Here is a 21,067-nt window from a genome sequence, read left to right on the forward strand (position 1 = left end):
GAGCCCCCCAGGCACCCCTGGAAAATATTTTTCCAATTGGTTTTGTATCATATTTTAACTTTATTTTCCTCAGTTCTGATTCATTTTGTTAGAATTAAAAAGAAATCAGTGTAAAACATGAATACTGGAGGTTGTTTAATTTCATTAAAGGGTGGAAGAGAGAGGAAGGCTAAGAGAGGGTGTGGTGGTATGTGCTGTAGGTGAGGAAAACAATTTGTGGAAAAGTGAATTTAGTCCTGTTGGAAGATTTGGGGCCCCTCAACGTCACTTACATCCCCGGATGCAGACCCAAAGTGAGGTAAAATTGAGGGTTTTTTTGTCTTGTTTTGTTTTTTTCCAGAATAGAAATTTGCTCCAGGTTTTTTTTTTTTTTTTTTTACTCTTCTCTTGATTTCTTTATCATTCTTAGATCTATATTCCCCTTAGATGCCCCTATCCCTCTCCACTATTAGAGCTTTTTTTCTTCTTAACCTTCTTGGGTTCATCTGGCTTCATATTGCTGTTGGCACACTTTTTTGAAAGCCTTGTTTGTCAAAGTGTCTTTCTAGTAATTCAGATAGCCCTCAGTTGATACCTTTAATGTGGTTTTGGTATCGCCATTGCTTTACAGAAATGAATTTGACTGAATCTGTCTATTCACCAAAGCAGGGCTGACAGAAGGTGGAAAAAACCAGGTGTCTCACACTTACAGGTCTGAAAGGGGCACCGTTGGAGCGTTCTGTGCTCTCCACGAAATCTCCGAGGCCGTGCTGAGTGACTAGCCGCAGAAGGCAGGAGATGTGAAGGAGTTCCAGTTTGGCGGGCTTTGTGCAATCAAATGCAGCCAGCCCTGTTTGTGTGTGAAGGGACTGGGCTTTCCCCAAGCTGTTGGTCATGATGCAAGAACAGACTTTCCCCTCTCTGGATTCCTGGCGTAAAATGGCTGCCAAGATATTTTAGAACAGAACTTGAAAAGTATGTTCCGACCACTGGAACACGGTAACAAGAGCCCTTTGATATTTTTGTGTTTGCTGTGATGGGCTGGCACCTGTTTGTTTCCTCTTAGGTGAGGATTCTGAGGTAGCAGTGGTTGATGCAAGCTTATGACCCGGCTACTTCTGTTCAGAATACACTGTGTTGGCGGTGGTGGTGGGGCTATGTGAATTGGGAATCCTTCAGGAACAGCAGTTTACAGATGAGTTCTAGTGGAGCCCATCAGGGAGAAAAAGAAACCAAACACAACGGGGAATGTTTAACAATTGAAACCAGTCCTTGCTTGTGTGGTCCTGTGTTTCACCACATCACTGTGAAAACGGACTGCTGGGAGGAAGACTGAAGTGCTGATCGTTTATGAAGCCAAAAACCTGTTGACGGCTCTTTATAAGGTATAGGAGAAAATGGCAAAACTCTCAAAACTTCAGGGAAGTTACTTCATCGGTCTGATAACCGCAGGCCACCAGGCTGTTGGGTCACGGGATCACGGCTGCATGAGGACAAAAATAGGAGGGTGGGCTGAGCCAGACTCAGAAACAATTCCAAAGTGCTCTAGGACTTCCCAGGAGCTCTGGAAAGTCTTTTTATATTTATTTTTAAATAAAGTGTTTCTGGTTTTTTTTTTTTTTTTGCATTGAGAATTAACCTATGCTCATTAAAAATATAATATGCCAACAAGCAGAAAAATAAACAGTATAACCTCTGCTACCACTGCCTAGGGTCAAACCCGCCCCCCCCCCCAACTGTGTTGCATTCTTTTTGTTGTTATTTTGTTTCCTAAGCTTTGGACAAAAACGTAATTATATCCATATGGTAGATACAATGTTGACTCCTTTTTAAAACTTCAGCTTATACCATCAGTCTGTTTCAAAGTTGTCATGTACATTTTGTCATGTAAGTCTTAATGGCTGTTTTGTAGGTTTACGCCAAAAATTACTTATTTGTCCCTGTGCTGTTGGGCTTTTTCCCTCTTTCTTTCTTTTTCTTTCTTTCTTTTCTTTCTTTCTTTTCTTTCTTTCTTTCTTTCTTTCTTTCTTTCTTTCTTTCTTTCTTTCTTTCTTTCTTTTCTTTCTTTCTTTCTTCTTTCTTCTTCTTCTTCTTCTTCTTCTTCGTCTTCGTCTTCGTCTTCGTCTTCTTCTTTTTCTTCTTCTTCTTCGTCTTCTTTTGGATTATAACTAATGAGGCCATGTTTGAATATTTTGGATTAGTTCTCCAGAATTGATTCTCAAGGAGATTATTTACTTTTATGTGATGGGCAGTCTAGTAGATTTATGAGTGAACTCTTACATGCTTTCAAAGGACAGTGTTGTCTAAGCCAGTGTCTGAAACTGTTTTGCCAACTTAGAGGTGGGACCAGAGACACCCAATTCATTCTCTGCTCCAGTCTCACCTGCAACCCGCAGGCTCAACCCTGTCTGGCTTGAGCCAAACTCATATGTGGAATTTAAGAAACAGAACAGATGAACATGGGGTGGGGGGAAGAGAGAAAGAGAGGGAAGCAAACCATAAGAGACTTAACTATAGGGCGCCTGGGTGGCTCAGTTGGTTAAGCGACTGCCTTCGGCTCAGGTCATGATCATGGAGTCCCGGGATCGAGTCCCACATCGGGCTCTCTGCTCAGCAGGGAGTCTGCTTCTCCCTCTGACCCTCCTCTCTTTCATGCTCTCTGTCTCTCATTCTCTCTCTCACAAATAAATAAAATCTTTAAAAAAAAATTAAAAAAAAAAGAGACTTAACTATAAGAGAACAAACTGAGGGTTGATGGAGGGGGGGTGGGGGATGGGCTAAACGGGTGATGGGGAGTAAGAAGTCTACTTGTTGTGATGAACACTGGGTGTTATATTTCAGTGATGAAGCACTGAACTCTACACCTGAAACCAATTTTACCATATATGTTAACTAACTAGAATTTAAATAAAAACCTGAAATTTAAAAAAAGGGGGGAATCCTAGAGATTAAAGAAACAGGCACTAATTGCTATTCTGAGCACAGTATGCAAATTGTTTCACAAGTGCCCCTGGGACATGCCTGTGCTCAGTGAGCTAAAGTGTCTCATTCATGTGTTTTTATGACTGGGTTCCTGTGGGAGGTGGGGTGGGGTTGGGGGTGGGCTGTTTTACTAGTTGTGTAATCTTGGACAAGTCATTTAACTCCTCCTCTGAGACTCAGTTTTTCCATCTGGCACTCAACCTCTCATAGGGTTGTTGTGACAGTTAGAGAAAATGTTTGTAAAGGAATTAACATAGCACCCAATCCATAGTGGATACTCAGTAAAAGTCAGCTATCATCATCATTACCGTTGTGTGTGTTCTACTAATCTTTCTTCCCAAGGCTTCACTCTGCCTCCCCCTTGCACTTCAGATACCCCCAGCCACAGGCAGGGGTACTGCTTCAACCACAATGTACCTTTCTGAAATCAAGATGTTTCACCCTCGATAAAGAATAATGGCATTCTTGCTGATCTGAGCACCAGACTCACCCACCCCCAGAAAAGGACATCTCTCCAGACTGGTCCCCTTTACCTGAGCTTCTACCGTCTTTACTTGGACCTGATCTTAAACTTTAGGTATTAGCTAAGGCAAGAATCACCCAGAACCTTATGTTTGGAGAGGAGTGTATAATTATGTATACCATATATCTGTGGTAAATTGAGTGCTGTACAAAACATATAGAGGATTGTGCTCATTAACTTCATTTAGAGTCAGGACACTTTGCTCTGGTTAGTTGGTAGTTGGGTAAGTCAGACCTGATTAGGAGAAGACCCAAACCACACAGACTAGGTAATTCTCATTTGGCCGGACCACATAATCTGGGTAGGCCTCAGGTGTGAGCCATGGGAAGAAATCTGGAAAGACCCGTACAATATCATGGGATGCTCTGTGACTGGTTATAATTAGAGGCCCAGGTTGGAGAAAGGCAATTGGAATCAAGAAGTTCTAACTGTGGGATTTGCTCACTGAAAAAGAGGCTGGAAGCAGGAGGAGGGCACGAAACAGCAATTACATGATTAGATTTCTGTCTTGATAACAAAGACAATAATGATGATAATTCTAACAGCCCTCTGTATCATTTACAAATGATATCCCATCCAAATCTCATTTAGTAGGTATTAGTGTCATCCTCATTTTCCTGGTGAGAAAATTGAGTCTTAGAGAGATGAATTACTTGCTCAAGATTATAGGCTTGTTAATTAGTAATGCAAGGATTTGAATTTAGATCTGTTCTTCTCTGAAGCTTAGGTTCAGATAAATAAATCTGGCAGCACCGAGAAGGATAGATTAAATGTGGTGGGGGCCAGGGGTACTGGATGTAGGGTGACCACCAATGGAGTGATTTCAGTATTCAAGAGAGACCTGAGAGTCTGAAGTAGGAGAGTTGCAGTAGGGATGTGAGGAAGGTACAGATATGAGATCGGGGGATCATGTGCACTATAATAGTGGCTCCTAAATCTCAATGAACATCAGATTCCCTGTTCATTCATTCATTCATTCATTCATTCATTTAAGTAAACTGTACTCCCGATGTGGGGCTTGAACTTACAACCCTGAGATCCGGAGTCATATGCTCTACTGACTGAGCCAGCTAGGCACCCCTGTTTATTTATTTTTGAATGCAGATTCCCACGGCATACCTCAAGCCTTCTGAATCAGAATCTCTGGGGTAGGCTTGGTATTTTTATAAAACACTCTCGTTCTGAAGCTCTGCCAGATTCAAGAACCACAGCTCTGTTGACCTTGATCTAGATGTTTGGGGTGGAACATGAGAGAGGGAGGATTTTAGGATGGCAGCCAGGTTTCTGAATTTTGTGACCGAATGAATTATGGGTACCCTCAGCTAAGTTAAGAAATAACAATAGTTTTGAAGTTCCTATGGGGAGCTGGATATCAGAATCTACAGCTTGGAGTAGAGGTCAAAGCTGAAGATTAAGATGTGGAGATCATTTGGTATTTGGAGAGTGGTTGCTCTGTATTTTTCATGGAATTTTTAAAATACCCAAACCTTCAATTTTCTCTCAGTAGTCAAATAATCACTTTATATCGTAAATGCATTTCCTTTCTGCCCCTTGACTGAGTCTATTGCTTTTTAAATTTGTTACTGTTTCTTTATAGTTCCTTAAGAATCATGAACTATTATAACTACCTATTTGTACCATCTCATTGGAGTCAAACCAATAACTTGTTAAAATAAAATTTATTATCTTTATGTTTTAGATGAAAAGATTTAGGGAGGTCTTGTAACCTGCCCAAGGTAATGGGGAATCAAATGGCTGAGCCAGGACCTGAACCCAAGACTCTTTCTGACTCCAGGCTCAGAGTTTTTGGTCAGGCTGACAATCTTCATATCATCTTTGTATAAGAAACAATACAATCTACCACAAGTAACTTTTGCATGCTAATTCCAAAGTCTGTTTAAATACTGAAAAATTCATTTAGAAAAATGAGTTCAATGCTTTTTGAGAAATGGGATGATCTTTAGTAAAATGAATTTATGTACACTCTCCAGACATTAGTAGGATTAGACTGATCAGAGTGCCTTTTGACCTTTGACCAATAGCGTGTGGAGTAGACTATATTTTTTTGTACTCTCCGAGAAAGGTAGGGGGAAGGGCTGTGGCCTTGGTTTTCTGTCTCTGGAAATTCTGTTGCATGGTTTGGCCACCTGAACTTGCTTTTCAGGGTATATCCAGCTTTGGGTTGAAACTAAATGGACTCTTGGTAAGCCCACATTGAACATATGTCCTAGCACCAACATTGTTTTTCCTTAGGTTTGGATAAATACGGACATCTGCCAAGTCTTCTTGGTAGCACTGATAAGTATGAAAAGGGCTAATGAAAAATATGCAGGCCATTATGAAGATTGGCAGGTTAAAATTGATACACTAAAAGAAATTGCATTCTTTTCTACAGATGAGTCATACAGCTGAAACTGCATGGTATTATTTGGACTGACAACCGTAATAAAGATATTTAGTCTCTTTAAGTGACAGATATCTAGATAACACTGACACTCAGAGGACATCTCAGGCAACAATAGCCCCACTTTTTGTTATGTGAACAGAAGAAATGCTAAAATCTTTTTTCCAGAGGGATCTCAAATATGGTAACACTATCATAGCTTCAATAATTCCTGATAAATTTTGGTTACTAAAATTTATGATAAAAATAACTTCAACCAGTGTATAAAACATGTGACTATTTGGGCTGTGATCAAGGAGAAAAAGTGTCAGTTGATTTAAGAGTTAGATGGCTAGACTGTGCCGCCAGATCCATAGAAGTGTAAAGTAAGGGAAATCTTACCTAGCGGTGAAAAGGCAACCTCACCATAAAGTATGCTTCCCCCAACCCCACCCTGTAAAGTACATTCCTTGTTCCCCAGGTGTGCCTGTTTATCCCCACGTCCCAGCCACACCTACTCCCTGTTCTGGCTCCACACCAACGAACTTATAAAAAGCCCCTCCCTTTAGATCTCAGAGTATCTTGGAGTCACTATGGATTCTTGAGGTCCTTCCCTTCCCCCACCACGTCTAGACAGGTTTTCCAGTCTCTCTTCTGTTCCATGCTTGGGACGCAGTTGGTGTTAAATATCTATTTGTTGCTTAGATTTGTTTTTGACTTTTGGTTTTCTATTTCTCCACATCTCTTAACCTGTTCTTTCGATCCCATTTTATAACGTCTTGATTTTGTCCTTTGGTATTTGGCTGCACAAGCCCTCAGGAGGCAGGATGAGGAAAGAATATGGGATTTGGGTTCAGAAAGAACTGAACCCAAATCCCATATTTGAACCTGGGTCTTTCTGAACCCAAATCCCTGGGATTTGGGTTCAGAAAGACCCAGGTTCAAATCTTTGTTCCACTATTTACTAGCTTTGTAAACTCCAGCAAATCACTCCCCTTCTTTGGTCTAAAATTGGACAAAAGTGTCTGTATTGTGGAGTTATTGAATCAGAATAAACACAAGGAACTTGACATCCCTTAAGTGCTCAACCAATATCTCAATATTTGTCGAATGGTCTTTCCTATCTCCTCATGGCTCCGTCCAGATCCTAATTCAACCATTTATTTGATTCCATTCATTCTGGAGTGGGAAATAAAGCCAAGAATTAAGCTTAGGAAGCATTTACAACACAAATAACCCGAAGGAGGTGAGTTGGAGGCTTATATCCTATTTCATTTACTGTCACTAAAGTTACCTGTCAGAGCAGATTAAAACATTTACGAGCTCTATGCACAGGTAAGATAAGGATACCTATTGACATATTCCACAAGTGAAATTTTTTTAAAAAATGAAAGTGTCCAACGAAGTCCAGTAATGTTGTTATTTTTTCCCCATAGTAACCTATTGTGCAGCTTTAAAAAAGTAGATCAAATTCTTAAGAATAACAGCAATAACCACTTTTTTTTTTTAACTGCTGTGGGATTGCCCTTGCATATCTTTATCCTGTTCATAAGATCTGAGGGGCGAGGTGGGATTGGGGAGAAGAATTATCAGCCAATTAATGTTTTTTAAATCCCTGAGAGTAATATTTTCTTGAGAGTTTACTCTATCTGGACCCTGAAAAAAACTACCATATTCTGTGTGTATTTTGATGGCCCAGGTTTCTATTACTTCTTTGTGACGCTGAAATAAGATTTTTCTCCAATGTTAATTTTTAGTCTTCTTGCACCCCCAGACTTGTTAAAATCTTATGTTTATGCAAGCTCATGGCAAACAATGTGGATTGCCTGCCCAACAGCCATTCCCTTCATATGTGCTGCCAACAGAACCCCAATATTGGGGCACCTGGGTGTTTCAGTTGGTTAAGCATCTGCCTTCGGCTCAGGTCATGGTCCCAGGGTCCTGGGATCGAGCCCCGCATTGGGCTCCCTGCTCGGCGGGGAGCCTGCTTCTCCCTCTCCTACTCCCCCTGCTTGTGTTCCCTCTCTCGCTGTCTCTCTCTGTCAAATAAATAAATAAAATCTTAAAAAAATAAAAAAAAAGAACCCCGATACTGTTCTGTTATTAGGCCTGGTATCTTCATTGGTCCCTCCGGGGGGTAACTGGGGATTAGGCTTAGGCAATGCTGGTGAGGACTTTTTCTTGGCAATGTTTTATTCTGACACAGGCACAGGGTGGAAACTCGCCTATGAAATGTGAGAGCAAATAGGGGAAATTTGGGGGTAAGTCTCCTTTGCACTTGAAAGGGCCAAAGGACAGTGGTTCTCACTTTTCTGAATCTGGTCATTGTTGGACAAGGGGGTTGGTGTCTTGGAAGCTATCTGGAGATCGTGAGGGAATAAATCTGAAGACAACACTGACATGCTAAGAATGGCAGAGGAAAGTATGGCAAGAGCCTGGGTCTTTGATGGCGTCACAGAGTCAGGGACTGAATCTGCTCTAAAACTACCAGGAGATAGTCCTTATTGTTTAAGGTAACTTCCAGTTGTGTTTTCTATTACAAGCATCTGAAAACATCCTAACTAACTAATGTTAAAGGCATCCCTCACATATTTTCAGAAATGCTTAATAGAAATTTCTATTGTTGGTTAAAAGATTTGTCCTAACTAGACTGAATTTTCCAAAAGACAGTCAATCTAATTAAAAGCATGACTTGATTAGCAGTTGTTTAGTGTTTTCCAAATTTCTATCATTTACTTTTATGATTCTAAGTTGTCTCTCCTTTTTAAAATTGAAATACATTCACTTAAAAAGATTTCTCACTAGCTATACATTGAAAGCCAATATTATTTGCCTTAAAGAGAAGCTAATTATAAAAAGAAGTACCCTGAACAAAGAAATGTTATTAAATTCTTGCCAGATACAGTAGCCTGTGAAGACTGAGCTTGAGGCTTGCTCTCTCTGTTGAAAGGAGAGACTAGGGAGTGTTATAGAAGTGGTAAAATAATCCTAATACCAACTGGGCCTATTTCTTTGCCATAAGCAGAAGAACTAAAGAGAAGGTGAAGGAAGACATCTGTTAACTACCTGAATTTATCTAAGTGTCATGCCTGTGCCAGCTAAAATCATCTGGTATCCCACCAGTGCTCTGATGGCCCCTGGAACCCTCCAGAGGCCCTGGCACCCTGAGCAATACATACTGGAGTGAGGCTCAAGGTAACCCTAAGGAGAGGAGAAAGGCCCAAGAATCAGCCTTTGATTGATGTGATTATGAAGGGTCATAAGAAGCCAATATTGCAATGTTTCATTATACTAGATACTAAAGCAAAGACAAGTAATCATGTATTCTTCTCTCCATGTCAGTGTTTTTTTTAACTTTTTGTAGTCGTGTGCCCCATTGAGAATTCTGGAAAACCATGGTTCTCCTACTCAGGAAAATGCATGATTACACACACACACACACACACACACACACACACACACACACACACAGAATTTTCACACAGGATCAGAGGGCTCAGGGAACCTAGGCTAAGAATGAGCGTTCTTTATATTTTATGTGTGTCCTCCTATAGCTTACTGTGGGATTCAGTTGAGTGCAAACTGTGGTTGAGTGCAAAACATGGTTTTTTGAATATGTCTATAAATGAGTAAGAGTAGTAGGTTAATTTAAATGCACTAAACTGGAGAATTACTTTCCCCTCAACATCTACTTTGAATAGACGTAGGTTACACTGATACCGCCTTCCAGGAGGCTTCAAGAGATGAGGTTAGACTCTGCAAAAAGAAAATCAGCCAACCCAAAAATTCATCCTTGCAAACTTTGAAACACCACTGAATGTACCCAGTAAAATTGTCCCTGAGCAAGCAGGCTCCCAGGACTGGATGGAGTTCACAAACGTTCCTTAGTTAGAATAAACAAAAATGACTAGGAGCTTTGGATTGCCTTTGTCTGAACTTGAGTGTCTGGCTGGATCAGCAACATGTTGCAGCCTACCACACACCTGTTTGTCAAACTAAAGAGAAACCCGATAGGCACCTGTTTTTTACATTGTCGACTGAGCAAAGATACCATGTTATTCTTTTTTTTTTTAAGATTTTATTTATTTATTTGACAGAGAGAGACATAGTGAAAGAGGGAACACAAGCAGAGGGAGTGGGAGAGGGAGAAGCAGGCTTCCCGCGGAGCAGGAGCCCGATGCGGGACTCGATCCCAGGACCCTGGGATCATGACCTGAGCTGAAGGCAGACACTTAACCATCTGAGCCACCCAGGCGCCCCAAGATATCATGTTATTCTAATTTATGATGTCCCATTAGTCTTTAGAAATGCCCTCCAACTTTTTTTACAAATAACTCTTCCCTTAAAAGGGATAGGATAAATAGCAAGTCGAAATAGACCGTTTTAATCTCTAATTTTAAAAGATAATATTAAAAGCACTCAACTGCAGGGCTAAGACATTAAATATGCTATAAGACCCAAAATAGTTTTTGGAACAAATGTTCGTTGGCTGCAAAATTTTAAAAAATCATGAACTAAGCATTTAAAATTTTTTCTTTAAATTTGGCGTGAAATTGAGTCAATGGTTAACTTCAAACGTGTGTAAATGGCTAAATTAAAACATTTTACTCCCAAATATTACAAGAAATGTTTGGATTAAAAATGCTTGATCAAAATAATGTTGAAGAGGAGATCTGGAATTGGTGATACTCACCTGATATAATTCTTTGCATAACAAATGTTTGAAAAATACTAGAAAAACCTAATAAAACGTGAGATGTTCATTATCTCTGAGTGAAGTTACTTGGTTTATATTAAGAACCACTTCCTGGGCGCCTGGGTGGCTCAGTTGGTTAAGCGACTGCCTTCGGCTCAGGTCATGATCCTGGAGTCCCAGGATCGAGCCCCGCATCAGGCTCCCTGCTCGGCAGGGAGTCTGCTTCTCCCTCTGACCCTCCTCCCTCTCATGCTCTCTGTCTCTCATTCTCTCTCTCTCTCAAATAAATAAATAAAATCTTAAAAAAAAAAAAAAAAGAACCACTTCTCAATTTTCTTTAGTTTTTTAGTTTACTCAAGGTTTGGCCAGAAACAACTAAAAATTATCGAATGCCTCAAAATTTTTTTTAAGATCAGTAAAGATGAATTTATCTACTTCACTGGGTTGTGATCTTATATTTGTCTCTGGAAGGACTTTAGATTTAACTTCTTAATAATACCGTGGAAGCCATAATAATGGCCAAAAGTGAAACATGAAAATTTCATTTGTTTATCTTTAAGAGTTCTTTTTCTTTAAAGCAAACAAAGATTGGCTAAAGTCTAGTGATTTGGGCACAGAATTAGTTTGATGACAATTCATCATGTTGACTTTCTTTGTGGCCTGTGGACATGTAAACTCTTCCCCTCAACTTCTTAATCTAGAAAGTGACACTATCCATGAGTAAATTGTCTTTACTGATACTGGAACTCTTCACTAGGTGAACTTTGTGAAATGCATTGAAACATTCTTGATGAGTGTATGAGGAATAAAGTTTGAATAAAACAAAGTCGAATAAAACAAAGTTTGACAAAGACAATAAAACCCCTTCCGAGTTACAGAAAACACAAATTCATTATCCTTCTTGTAACAGTAGGTAAATATTGGACAAAACCATTTATAGGCTAGCAGGACTGAAATTTAAGACTAGGTTGTATGAGATAATGAAAATAGACTGGAAGTTCTTTTTTTTTTTTTTTTTAAGGTTTATTTATTTATTTCAGAGAGAGAGAGAGAGAGAGAAAATGCATGATCAGGGGAGGGGCAGGGCAGAGGGAGAGGAAGAGAGAGAATCCCGAGCAGACTCCCCACTGAGTGGGGGGCTCCACGTGGGGCTTGATCTCACAACCCTGAGATCATGACCTGATCCATAATCAGGAGTTGGATGCTTAACCGACTGAGCCACCCAGGCGGACCCTACACTGGAAGTTTTTTTAAGGATACTTCAAACTGCTGAGATTAATACTCACATGTATTTAAGTACACATGTATTTGTGAAAGGGGTGTCTGTTTATTTATTTATTTTATTTTCAAAAATTAAACCATGCCATGGTTGAACAAATGCTTTGCGTTGGTAAGCAGTGATAAATATTTCCTAATAAATAATCCCCTTAAAGCCACAGTCACTCTTAAATCTCACTAAAAGTCCCATTTAGATTCTTAGAAATAATCTTGGCTCAAAGCAATAAATATGCTGATTTAATCCCAGGGCAGTGTTTTTTAGTGTAATCCCAGGGCTACCAACACGATCACCTGAGTGAGAGCTGGGCCACATCCCTTTCCTGTTGACCAGAACTTGAGGGTAGTTCCCTGTTATCTGCAATTTTAATAAATGTCCCAGATGATTTTATACACTGGAAGTTGAGACTATTGTGTTTGAGTGTATTCATGGGGTGGGGGGGCATTCAAATAATTTCCCTACCTTTAGGAAGTAACAGTGACAAAATTTTCTATTTCTTACAGCCGTGGAGGGCAGATGGCAGGTTTTTTTTAGGTGGGAAGGGAGAATCAAGCTGAAAACATCATTGCCTTAATTCCTCATAATCCCCTCCTCTTCCTTATTCCCGCCATCGTTATAGATGCTATCATTTACCGAGCACTTACCATATGCCAGGCATTGTGCTAGTAGCCTTTCAAACATGATCCCACTTAATCTTACAATGGGTTTTATGATTGCTAGGTTACAGTAGAGGAAACAGGGGCTTCAGTTCACACAGCTGACAGCTGGTTTAGGACAGGGCTGGGAAGTAAACCGTGTGGTTTCTGATGGCGGCTCTCGAAGGGCTGTGACAATCTAAAAATAGAGAACTACTTGGGTGAAGGAGAGAAATGACTTTCAGTCAAACTAGATATTTTACATGTGTGTTTATATTTACTACTCTCAACAAACTGTGAAGTATCTATTTCTGTCTTCACATTATAGATATCAACACTGAGCCTCAGCAAGTTTACATATTTACCCATAGTCACTGTTAATAGTGGGAAGGCTCAGATAAATTGTCTGCTTCCTCCCCCCTTTCTGTCCAGCAAACCCCAGCTGTAGGCCGAGAGTCAGACTGCAGAGGTTAAAATCCCCACTCTGCCACATATTAGTTTTGGAATATGTGTGATGGACAAATGACTCAATTCCCTGTGCCTCTGTTTCTTCATTTATAAAATAGAGATAATAATGGTATGAATTTCATCTGGGTTTCATGGGGATTAAATGACTATATGTATGTAATACAGATCACTTAGGATAGTGCCTGACATAAATCTAGCATTTTACAAGTATTAGCTACAATACTGATAATTATTAAACCTTGAGAGCAGCAATTAGATGGCAAAACGGAAAGTGATTATTGTTAGAGAAAACTGCCAGAATCAGTTGTTTCTAGTTTTTTTTTTCTTCCATCTATTCTAGTTGGCAGGAGTAAGTTGTACACCCCGTCTTGTTGCACACAATGCCGGTAGCCAGGGTTGGAAGAAATCCTTGTGTGTGGTGGTTGGTGGCCATGATCGTAATCAGGGAAAAAGACACGTGGGCGGGGGGGAACGGCACTGGGCTTTGAGCTCTCGCTTATGAAAAGGAGACAGAGGTTATTGCAACGTTTCTGATTTTGATTCTGATACATTTTTATTGTTATAAGATCACAAATCTTAGGGAACATTGGGAGAGAAGTCTGGAAAAAGAGGCAGAAGTTCATACTTATTCATTTATTTGTCAGGCCTTTATCAACTAGCTCCATTGTGCTGAGCGCTACATAAGCATCAGGGACAGAAAGATGAATGACACTGGATCCCACCGTCCATCAATCCATTCATTAACTCATGACTAACTGTGTGCTAGGCATTGTACCCGGGTCTGGAGATATAACAATGAGAAAGCAGACACACTCCCCGCTCTCACTGAGGTTACAGTTTAGTGGGGACAGATGAATGCCTATTACAATATAGTATGGTAGGTGCCGTGGAAGCAGCACTCGAATCCATGACCTACATGCTATGAGTGACCTTCCCATGACTTTAATCTCGTTATTCTCTGTTTAAAATCCTACAGTGGCTCCCAGTATTGCCTTTCACGTGAAAATCCAAGATCCATAGCATGACCTCCCAAAATCCTTCATTGGCTGGCCATCTCTCTAGCCTCATCTTGTCTCTGCCATGATGCTGGACTTGTCTTCCTGGTATTCTGTCTCCATCACATGGAACTGTCTAGAGGTATTAAAATGCCTTGTTATTTCCAGACTTCGAGCCTTAGATTGTATGTCTTGTTTCCTGTGCCCTCCTCCCCCTGGCCATCTCCAGCTCATTCCTCAGACTTTCCTCCTATTCTGGCTCCAGCACCAATAGTAAATATATTGTGCCAATACCTTATGGTTTGTGGAGAAATCAGCTGCTAATGGGCTTCACCTGAATGTCCTAATCCGCCTCCCTCCTTCTAGATCAGCGTGTTGGATTCATTGCCTTTGCAGCTGGCTCCCATAACTGTGCACTTATTTTTCTTCGCCTGATGGATTTGCAGTATTTGTGGTCTGTAGTGTGGAGAGACGACCCAGGCTCCCACCTGCTGGGCTTATGGGTCAGACACAATTCCCTCTGAGACATCAGGAGGTTTCTGTCCTCTTCCCAGCTCATTCTTAATCTTCCTGCTAAATTCCCTGCAGTGTGTATACATGATAAATGGGGTCAGAGTGACGTGGTTTACTGGGTATGAGATGGAGAATCTGTTGTCTGTGCTGACTTCTCCCAACTAGCCTGTTTCCCTGCCCATGTGGAGAACTTCTGGAAGGACAGTGGGCAGTCAGGGATTTGGAGTGGGCAGCAGAGTGGATAAACGGGGGCCATTCAGATGAGAGTTTGGGACTTTAGGTCACCAACTCAGGGGATGGATGCCTGAGAAAGAAATCAGAAGGCAGGGAGGACATGGACAACCCGAGCCATAATTAAACTTGCCAGGGAAAGGAAGGTCTATTATTCTAACATCCTCATTTTGCCAAATGTTTAATATTCTTGTACTTGTAATTTTATCAATTATGTGATCAACAAAACTGAAAGAATAAGAACTATTTATAGAGCCCAAACCAGCCCCTTGTACTACCAGATCTTGGTTTCTAAACAGACAGAGCCTTTATAAAATTGTGGATCTTGTTCCAAACCCGAGGCACAGCCCCCAAATGGAAGCTATTTACAATTCTGAAAATAATCTTTTCTTTTCAAGGTGAAGGCTCACTGGGGGGGGGGGGGGCATATCATTTCCGTGATGAAGAACAGGTAGGAAACAGTAGGTGTTGGTGCTGTTTGCAGCATTCTTTGGATCTCAAGGAAATAATACTAAGATCTTTGTATCCCTTTCAGCCTGGTTGTAATTTTTTTGCCCGTGGCCTGATACAGCAGGCAGATAGTTTGTTGTGTTAGTCATGCAGTTACTTTGTGGTTGAGGCTGTGAGTCAGGGCTTTTACCTTCTGCTTATAGTTCAGAGCTGTGATGCCAGAAGCATCCCTCTTTCCACGACTTGTCTACTTGATGGGAATTCTTCAGGGCAAACAGTTCTTCAGGGTCACAGAATCCCTTTAGATGTTAAGTGGAAAAAGCCATCTGCAAAACAGTATATGCAGAACATGACACATTTTGTGTAAAAAGGAGGGGAATATAATATGTATTTGGCTGTGCTCGTATTTGTCTTACAAATAAAGCATGGGAAGGGTTAAAAACGCTGTTACAGCTGATTACCTACAGGGGTTGGGGTAATGCTCCGGGCATGAATTGGGTCCACGTGTTTTTGGGTCACCTGGATTTCTGAAACATGGTATCTATCACCTTTTCAAGTCTGTCAAGAGGCATGACTTTTCATTTTAAATAATATAAAATAAGAGCAGGAAGACAAAGTCCATTTGGTATTACAGCATGTGTCAGTGGTGTGTTTGCTTTTGGCGTATACAAAATCATCCAACAGCGCAGGATCTTCCAGTCACTGTCATCGAAGCTGCTGAGTTTAGAGCACCAGCCCCATGCCAGTGACGTCCTTAGGGTAATCCCTTCACCGGCCCTTCTAGGCAAGTAGTACTGTTCATGGTTCCAGATGAGGAAACCACGTCTTAGAAAAACGAACTGACCAAACTAAGACCAGCGAGTTGGAAGTGTCAGAGCCTGCCCCCGGCATCCTCTGACTTCAGATCCAGTGTACTTTCCCCTATAATAAGCTGACCACACCTCCATGATTGCAGATGTGTTGATTATGTCCAGGAGCCAAAGTACACATCCATTCAATAAATATTTATTGAATACCTGCCATGGACGAGGTACCATGGCAATCCTTGGTGATGTGAGAAAAATAAGAGTGGCAAAGACAGGCAAGAGAACAGCAAAGCCCGATACTGGGCAGGGAGTGCTTTGGATGGAATCAAGCACAAGGAGGGCGGCAGGACAGAAAAGGACATTTCATTGAACTGGGGAAGTTCGTGGCAGTTTTCCCGGAGATGAGTCTTGGAGGATAAGTGGTATTTAGCTAGGTCCTCCCAGCAAGGGTCAAGTGTATTCCAAGCAAGAGGGGACAAGATGTACCAAAGCACGTCTGAAAGGACGTTACATTTTTGAGAAAGGGTCAATAGTTGGGCATGCCTACAGCATGTGGAAAGAAATAACGCCAGCAAAGAGAAGGGTCTTGTAACACTGACACTTGTCACACTGAGTTACTTGGACTTCATCCTGTGGCAATGGGAAGCCATAAATGATTTTTAGTAGAGGCATGAAAAGATTAAACTTTGAGCTTAGAAAAATCATTCTGGCAGTAGACGATGAATTGAAGAGGGGCCAGGGATGATGTTAGAGGACCTGTTGGGACAATGTTACCGTATTTTATTATTTACATGTTTGTGCATATGTAGGCACTTTTTAGCATTATGGTTTTTTCCCCTGAAATTGAGATGTATCTTACAATGAATTTTATGTCATAGTTTAATTGGTGGCATTTTTTTTTCTCTCTTAAGGGTTCCCAAATACCAGTGTGTTTTATAACTGATGGCATCTCAAATTAGATGAAATACAGTGGTCCAAGCAAGAGGTGCTCAGGGTCCTACCCAGTTCCTTGGCAGTGGGATGGTAAAGAGGGAAAAGATTTGAGTGATATTTAGATTCTGATATGTTATTGATTATTAAGTAAAAAAAAAAGAGAAATGTGTAACACACTATGTATAATATGATGCAAGTTGTGGGGGAAAAGGGTTGTGTGTGTGTGTGTGTGTGTGTGTGTTTTGGGGGTAGAATACACACACATACATATTTCTAGAGATGCATAAAGTGTTTCTAGAAAAACATACAAGAAACTGATAACAATGCTTGCTTCCAAGGAGAGGCATTTGGTGGCTGAGGGAAAATAGTGGAAGAAAAATTTTTCATTGTGTTCTATTTTGTACATGTTATATTTCGAACTGTTATGCACTTAAAATATATAAAATGATAAAAAAATAAGAGGTATTTGGTAGGAACGATTGACAAATTTGTTGACAAATTGGTTATAGGATAAAAGAGAGAATATTTTATGTGTCAGGTTTTCTTCTCTTAATGATTCTCTAACTTTTAAAAACAACTTTATTGAACTTTAACTTACACACCATAAATTCACCCACTTTAAGTGCACAATCTGATGACTTTTAACAAACTTACTAAGTTGTGTAACCATAACCACAATAGTTTTAGAGCATTTTCATCATCCCAGTAAGATCCCTCATGCCCATTTAGTTATTCCCCTCCTCACCCCAGCCACAGGCAACCACTAATCAATTTTCTGTTTTTATGAGTTTATCTTTTTTGGACAATTCATATAAATGAAATCATATAATATATGGTGCTTTGTGTCTGGCTTTTTTCATTTAGTATAATGTTTTTCGGGTTTATAAAAGTTGTATATATCAGTGTTTCATTCTTTTTTTTTTAAAAGATTTTATTTATTTATTTGACAGAGAGAGACACAGCGAGAGAGGGAACACAAGCAGGGGGTGTGGGGGAGGGAGAAGCAGGCTCCTCGCCGAGCAGAGAGCCTGACGTGGGACTCGATCCCAGGACCCTGGGATCATGACCTGAGCTGAAGGCAGATGCTTAACGACTGAGCCACCCAGGCGTCCCTACTTCATTCTTTTTTATGGTTAAATAACATGCTATTGCATGGATATACAACATTTTGTGTATCCATTCAACAGTTAATGGACATTTCAGTTGTTCCTACTTTTTGGCTATTATTTGGCTATTATTATTGGCTATTATAATGCTGTTATGAACATTCATGTTCAAGTCTTTGTGTGGAAATATTTTTTCATTTCTCTTCAGTATACACCTAGGAGTAGGAGTGCTATGTTGTATGGAAATTAATATTTAACTCTACAAGAAATGGTCAAACTGTTTCCCAAAGTGGTTGTATCATTGTACATCTTTATCAACAACATATGAAGGAGGGTTCCTGCTTCTCCATATCCTTACCAACACTTGTCATTGTCTATCTTTTTGATGGACTTGATCCTAGTGGGGGTGAAGTGTTCCCTCATAATGGGTTTGATGTGCATTTCTCTAATGACTCATGACGTTCAACACAATGTCATATGCTTATAAACCATTTATACATCTTCTTTTGTGAAATGTCTGTGGAAATCTTTTTCCCATTTTAAAATTGGGTTGTCTTCTTCTTATTGAGTTGTGTCCTTAACTTTAATTTGACTAAGGAAAAGTCTCCACCAGTAAGGAAACTCATTTCTCTTTCTATCTCTGAAAATCTCTTATTTATTTATTTATTTTTAAAGATTTTATTTATTTGACAGAGAGAGACACAGCGAGAAAGGGAACACAAGCAGGGGGAGTGGGAGAGGGAGAAGCAGGCTTCCCACTGAGCAGGGAGCCCGATGTCAGGCTCAATCCCAGGACCCTGGGACCATGACCTGAGCCGAAGGCAGACGCTTAATGACTGAGCCACCCAGGTGCTCCTGAAAATCTTTTAAATTCTTATATCTTTTAGAGGGACCCTTCAAAAGTCTCCTATTTATTTTTAGAGTATTTCCATGGGAACACAGAGATGAATAATGAAAATCGATTATAACTTTCTTTCCTTACTAAGGACTCAACCAATATAAATATATATCAGTATTTCATTCTTACAATATAAATCTTTGCATCAAATTTATTCTTGTAGCACTTTCAAAGCTCATAACTATCTTCCTAATCACCGTCATAGACTGAAAAATTCAATCTAGTGAAACTATGTCTTACTTTATAATGCTCTGCAGGACACTTACTGTCTGAAATTAGAAAATAGCTCTAGAGATTTGATAAATGATCACAGAAGTAGCAACTTTTAATAAAGTAAATACAGTGAACAATGTGTCAATTTTATATCTTCAGTTTTATCTGACCTAAATTCCAATCCTTTTAGTAAAATATATTTTAATGCTTTGGGATAAAATAAGCACAGAAAAATGGCTTTTGAATTTTAATTCTCCCTGGTGAATAATTTTATTTTATTTTTCCTTCTAAAGTAATCATGCACCACACTGCAAAGTAGCTATCCATAATACCCTTCAAAACACACACACACACACACACACACACACACACACACACACACACGACTTCTAGATTCTAAATGGTCACAGTCCAAATTAAGCCACCATAAGAGGAGAGGCCTAGAAGGAGGAAGGAGATATACTATCTCAGGGTTCAACAGAATATTTCTCTCTGCCTACACCAACGCTGAGAATGATTTTGAATATAAGTGACCTGGGCTGCCAGACCAGGTTGAGGAGGAGAACAACAAGGCCCTGTTTTTGATTTTGTCATGAACTGTCAGTGGTACTTACCTTAAATACTGTTAGAAGGGTCAGTGGGCTCCCTGCAACTGGCCACTTGTGGTCATACTTCAGTCTTCAAACACATTTGGTTGGGCCCACAGTGTGCAGTTTGCCCATTTGGTCTTTGAACCAACACTTAAAATGCACAAGATTTTGGGGCACCCGAGTGGCTCAGTCGTTAAGCGTCTGCATTCGGCTCAGGTCATGGTCCCAGGGTCCTGGGATCGAGCCCCGCATCGGGCTCCCTGCTCAGCGGGAAGCCTGCTTCTCCCTCTCCCACTCCCCCTGCTCGTGTTCCCTCCCTCGCTGTGTCTCTCTCTGTCAAATAAATAAATAAAATCTTTAAAAACTAAATAAATAAAATGCACAAGATTTAAAGTAAAAATCCAGTAAAAATGGGAAGATGTGGTAATATTGGGTTCATGTTTTCATATGGTAACAATTAAGTGGATCTGGGTGATGGATACTTCTTTTGGCCAGGACATTTGTTCTCACTTTGGCTAAAGACAGCTTGTACTTTCTGTTATTTCACTGCCTTTGCGAGTATCAATTTTAGTTAATGAAAAATTAAATGGGATGCTAAAACCACAATTTCCCTACCTGGACTGCTTGCTCATTTGACTACCTGTATGATCCTTATAAGGCATTTGAGTTTATAACTGTATTTGTTTTCTATGGCTGCTTACCCAAACTCGGTTGCTTTAAAACAACCGAAATGTATTCACAATTCTGGGGGTAGGAAGTCCAAAATCAAAATGTTGGCAGGAGCTCTGCTCCCCACAGAGGCTCTAGAGGAGAATCCATTTCTTACTTCTTCTGGCTTTTGGTGGCTCCAGGAGTTCCTTGGCTTGTGACTCCACTTCTGCCTCCATCTTTATATGGTGTTGTCCTCTTCTCCCCCGTGTCTCTCCTCTGTGTTTCTTTCTTTCTTTTTTTATAAGATTTATTTATTTGAGAGAGAGAGAGGGTGAGGGTGGGGGAGGGCCAGAAGGAGAGAATCTTCAAGCAGACTCTGTGCTGAGCATGGAGCCCAATGCAGGGCTCAATCTTATGACCCCGAGATCAAGACCTGTGCCAAAACCAAGAGCCGGAGGCTTAAGTGACTGAGCCACCCAGGAACCCCATCTTCTGGTTTCTTATAAGGATACTTGCCATTGGATTTAGGGCCCACTTGGATCATCCAGAATGATCTCATCTCCAGATCCTTAACTTTTTCCAAATAAGGTCACATTCCCAGGTTCTGGGGATTAGGACATGGACATATCTTTTTAGGAACCACCCTTTAGCCCACTACAGTAAGCAAATTGGAGAATCTTAGAGGACATTCAAGTAGAATGGGGAGTGGAGGCTGGTGCCATCCATCAGGTTAAAGAAA

General features: G+C 40.4%; 1 long non-coding RNA gene across 1 annotated transcript in view; it reads left to right on the forward strand.

Moving 5' to 3' along the window:
• The window catches only part of LOC144380006 (uncharacterized), a 247,033-nt gene that overhangs the window by 76,191 nt on the left and 149,775 nt on the right, over positions 1-21,067 (forward strand). The gene's annotated exons all lie outside the window — the stretch shown is intronic.

Source organism: Halichoerus grypus, chromosome 14 (genome assembly GCF_964656455.1).
Source record: "Halichoerus grypus chromosome 14, mHalGry1.hap1.1, whole genome shotgun sequence".
In the NCBI taxonomy this organism is placed as follows: domain Eukaryota; kingdom Metazoa; phylum Chordata; class Mammalia; order Carnivora; family Phocidae; genus Halichoerus; species Halichoerus grypus.